The sequence below is a fragment of the Jaculus jaculus genome, chromosome 6 (genome assembly GCF_020740685.1).
Source record: "Jaculus jaculus isolate mJacJac1 chromosome 6, mJacJac1.mat.Y.cur, whole genome shotgun sequence".
Classification (NCBI taxonomy): Eukaryota; Metazoa; Chordata; class Mammalia; order Rodentia; family Dipodidae; genus Jaculus; species Jaculus jaculus.
The window spans coordinates 10,950,465-10,955,753 of NC_059107.1; the positions used below are offsets into that span (position 1 = coordinate 10,950,465).

The window sequence follows — 5,289 nt, forward strand, 5'->3', positions numbered from 1 at the left end:
TTCTGGGTACATAGAACTTGATGTCTGTTCTCTCCGAGGAGAGTAAGAAAGCTAAGAAGAGACCAGAACCCCCCCGCCTCCCCACACACAAAAGAGCCCCTCAGTCATGAATGTAGTGGAATTTGAGACATGGGAACTCTGTCCATGGCGTCTGCTTGGACATGGAGACCTGACAGCACTAAATCATGATTGCATGAGACTGGGCCAGGAGACAGCAGAGATCATATGGCTTTGGATATCTTCCCAATACCCTTGGGTGGTGTGATCCTCCTCCATGCGGCCTTCACGTCCTTGTTCCACAGCGTGTAGATGAGAGGGTTGAGCACTGATGTGATGACGCAGTAGAAGAAGGACATGAACTTGGCCTGGGTGCTGTTGGCTGGGGGCTGAAGGTACATGTAGATGGCTGGGTCAAAGTACATGGTGACGACCAGCAAGTGGGAGCTGCAGGTGCTGAGAGCCTTGCTCCTTCCCGCAGCTGAAGGTAACTTCAGCACAGCCCTAGCAATGAAGCTGTAGGAGATGAGCACCACCAGAGGAGCCACCATGGCAAAGGGAATGGCTCCCAAGACCAGGGCTAGGTCGTTAGCACTGGTGTCCACACAGGCCAGCTTGATCAGAGCAGGCACCTCACAGAAGAAGTGGTCCAGTGTATTTCTCCCACAGAGGGGAAGCAGGATGGTGAGTGTGGCTTGGAGCAGAGAGTTGGCCAGGCCACTGGACCAGCATGCAGCTGCCAGCCACACGCATGCCCAGGGATGCATGAGGGCAGCATAGCTGAGGGGCTGGCAGACGGCCACGTAGCGATCAAAGGCCATCACTGCCAGCAGGGCGCACTCTGTGCAGCCTGCCCAGCTGAAAATATAGGCCTGTGTGACGCAGCCCCAGGCAGAGATGGTCTTCTATGGGCCCCAGAGGTTGACCAGTAGCTGTGGCACAATGGTACAGGTGACACAAATGTCCAATATGGAGAGGTTGTCCAAGAAGAAGTACATGGGTGTCTGGAGTTGGGGCTCTACCAGGGAGAGAAGGATGATGGAGCTGTTTCCCATCAGGGTGAGGATGTGGGAGACCAGGACCACTCCAAAGAGAGGGGTCTCCAGCCATGGGTGATCTGAGAAGCCCAAAAGGACAAATGTGTTGGGGAAACTCATGTTTTGACCTCCAATGGCCATCTGTACTATTTATTCCTGGCAGGGAAGAGACAGATTTCAAAGTGCAACAAACCATTATTATTTCAATATTTTCATGGGAACATCATCAAGCCTCATACTTTATTGGTGGGATAATGTTCAAAGAAGTTCTCGTATTTTGAGTGGTTCTGTGTTAAACCATCTTATCTTCTGGTTTCAAAAGGAGATAGACCTGGATTATAGTAGCCATGAAAGAGAATTTCTATAATGTGCCACAAATTTAGGTAAAAATCTCATTAAGTTAAAACATGTCTCTTTCATGCTGTTTTCATTTCATCACATTTCCCCCCTTTTCTTTCTTTCTTTTTCTTTTCTTTTCTTTTTTTTTTTTTTTTTTTGAGGTAGAGTCTCACTCTACTTCAGCTGACCTGGAATTCACTGTGTAGGCTCAGGGTGGCCTTTAACTCTGCCTCCCAAGTGCTGGGATTAAAGGCATGAGCTATCACGCCCAGGTCCTTTTTCTTTTCTTTACTTTTCTTTTTAAAATTTATTTATTTATTTGCATGTAGAAAGAGAGAGAGAGAGAGAGAGGGAGAGAGAGAGAGAGGGAAGATATGGGTACACCACGGTCTCTTGCCACTGCAAACTCATGATGCATGTGTCACTTTATGCATCTGGCTTTACATGGGTCCTGGGGAATTGAACCCAGGCTGGCAGGTTTTGCAAGCAAGCATCTTTAAACAATGAGCCATCTCTCCAGCCCCTACTTCCTACTTTTTAAAAAACATATCTCAACCATTCTTTCTGTGTTCGGGTCAATTCATTAAAAATACTTCTGTCTTATGATATGGAAAGTGTGTTGAGCCGGGCGTGGTGGTGCATGCCTTTAATCCCAGCGCTCGGGAGGCAGAGATAGGAGGATGGCCATGAGTTAAAGGCCACCTTGAGACTACATAGTGAATTCCAGGTCAGCCTGGACTAGAGTGAAACCCTACCTTGAAAACCAAAAAACAAAAAAGAAAGAAAGAAAGAAAGAAAGAAAGAAAGAAAGAAAGAAAGAAACAATCTTGTAGTCACATGCTTTTGGCTCATCTCCCTCAGGATGGCATCCATAGGAAACATTTCCTAGGATCTTCTCTCAGGGCGCAGAGGTGAAGCATGCTGGGGCTCAGCTGGGGATAAGAGGTGGAGAACGCCAATGCAGCTACTCTGGTGGGAAGAGGGCAAAGTCCTCTTTCTTCCCCCCTGTTTTTTTGTTCTGGTGGCACATAAAGAAATTAACCTGGAACTTGTCTGGAAGCTTCCTTCCAGCTGGCTAGCCCTCATTGAGCCAGAAAGTGCTATGCAGGCCTCTTAGGGAGAATTGTCATCAGTAATCCTACTCAGCTCTGGGCCCACATGCTACATTATCAATGGGTCAGCAAGGAAATACCACTGGTGGCCAGTTGTGGTGGTGCAGGCTGGTAGGATATTGCTGAAGAGGTGGAGGCCAGAGCATCAAAATACCACTAGTGCACTACTGGCATGATATATATATATATCATACACACGCGCGCACACACACACACACACACATTTATAAATGAGAGAAAGAAATGTCATAATGAAGCCCAATATTATGTATAATTAATATGTACTAATAAAAAAGAAAAGAATTTCATTTGTTTGCAAAAGAATCTTTTTTTCTAAAAGACAATACTGATATAATGCTACCAATCATAATTATTATCCTAAAATGTTATATCCAATAGAAATGACCAGACTGCTTTGTCAATTGTTAAACCTCCTTCAAAATTCTAATCACAGCTATTCTTTCTCTTGTTGCCCACACTTTTGATTCTTTATGGAATTGAACTCATAGACTATGACTGGAACTAGTATTTAGTTTTTAAATAAGTGATGTTTTTCTTTAACATATTTGCTCTTGCTGTTTTTTGTTTTCTTTACAAAATTTTGTGACTCTTGTCTGTTAATATTCTGTAACAGTCTAACTTCTAGACCATTTGAGCAGTGTCTTGAGAATCTAGGATATTCCCTGTAGGACAGACACGATGAAACTCCAGTTAAACTCAGCCAAAGCAACTCTGCTTCCACATCTCTCGGGTGCTTGACTTTAGCCAAACACGTCTTCTGGTCCTGACTCTCAAATGTCTCTCACTTCCTCTCCAATGTGGGATCAAATCCGAACATGTCTCAGTTACCTTCTCCTTGCTGGGACAAGATTCCCAATCAGAAGCGGCTTAAAGAAATAAAGGGTTTCTTTGCACTTTGTAGGGAAGCACATCACGGTGGGGAAATCATGGCAGAAGTGGGAAGCTTTTTATAATCACATCAACGTGGACGAAGTTGACAGAGATGATGGCGGTGCTCAGTCAGCTCTCTCCTTTTTATATAAAGTCCAGGACTCCCAGACCATGCGGTGGCACTGCCCGCAATTACAGTGGGTGCTCCCACCTCAATTGATCTAATCTAGAAAACCCCTAACAGTCATGCCAAGAGATTTGTTTCTGCAGTGATTCTTTACCCTGTGAAACTGACAACCGGGGATTTCCCATCACACAGCATCAGGGACAAATGTCAGCGCTGCAGGGAGGGGTACCGAGGCACAGCAGGACTTACCTGCGATATTTCTAGTGAAAATTCTTCAGACAAGGTAAGATGTGGCCGGACTCAAAAGGAAGTCTTGCTCGGTGTGGTGACACAAGCCTCAATGGCAGGCTGAAGCAGCGGTACCATGAGTTTACAGGTAGCAATAAGTCTGAAACCAGAATAGAGCACATCATAAGACCCTGTCTCAAACAAAACAACAACAAAATGGCATAATTTGAGTCAGTCCTTCCAAAATAACCAGTGTCCAATAAGCTACAAATGGGTCTTTTTTTTTTTGATAAGGTACCTGGCATTTTTCTCAAAATGGACGCTTGGAGTCACTTGTGCTACATGCATCCTTCAATGGTGCAGTACGCCATTTAGAAGCATGGTTTCATTCTGGATTCAGTCTAGCTAGTTAGTACACTTCATCTTATACAATTGTTTTGTGGTGAGGTTGTGGAGAGAAAGGAAACCCTTGCATGCTGTTACATGAAATGTTAGTGCAACAAAAATGGTAAACCACAGGATCAGCAAGAGACTACCGCCCCTGTGAAAATCAGTGGAAGAAGGGTGGAGAGAAACTCCCTAGGTTCAGTCAGGCCACCGTGGTTGAGAGAGCCCCACTGCAAGCAAGGAAACAAAAGCCCAGTCTTGGGCTGGGGAGATGGCTTAGTGGTTAAGCGCTTGCCTGTGAAGCCTAAGGACCCCGGTTCGAGGCTCAGTTCCCCAGGTCCCACGTTAGCCAGATGCACAAGGGGGCGCACGCGTCTGGAGTTCATTTGCAGTGGCTGGAAGCCCTGGCGTGCCCATTCTCTCTCTCTCCCTCTATCTGTCTTTCTCTCTATGTCTGTCGCTCTCAAATAAATAAAATAAAAAATGAACAAAAAAAAAATTAAAAAAACAAACAAACAAACAAAAAAAACCCCAGTCTTAAATTCCCCACCACTCTGGTAAAGAGCATTAAAATGCATGGAAACACTCCACATTCCTTGTGGTATCACACTTACTTCCTATTCTTTCCATGCGTCCTCTCCTAGCTTCTCCGTCCTCTCTACCATCTGCTCTACCACACGGAAGAGCACATTCTCCAGGCTTGATCCGTGATGCAAGCCAGTGTCCCTCCCTCCTTCCCACACTGCTCCTATCGTACTGGAAAAGGCATCCTTTCCTGGACAAAGTTGACCCAGTCCTCTTAGGGGTTTCTGTACTATCTTGGGGATCCCCTCCTTCATTCAGCCACTCTTACCTCCCCTTTTGCTCCGTGAACATGTTGGTGTCTTCCAAACACTTAGTCTTGGTCTGTGGCAGCTCTTTAGCAGATGCATGAATGAACAGCTCCATTTACTTACACACTGTATTTCTTTCCCCTGTCATAAGAGCTTTTTGTCTCCTTTACACAAATTCTACCCAACATTCTAAACTAGGTGAACATTTGTGTCTTTTCCAGCTACTTGCCTCTACCTTCATTTAAGCCATGGGGTGATGAATACCTATTCTGAGGCTGCCCTGTGTGCGAGACCCCCCATGCTTTTGGTGGTCCAGTGTCTCTGAGGTGATTACTATT

General features: G+C 45.4%; 1 pseudogene; it reads right to left on the reverse strand.

The window, feature by feature from the left end:
- Nucleotides 1-221: 221 nt before the first annotated feature.
- On the reverse strand, nucleotides 222-5,066 carry LOC101609857 (annotated as a pseudogene).
- Nucleotides 5,067-5,289: the final 223 nt, after the last annotated feature.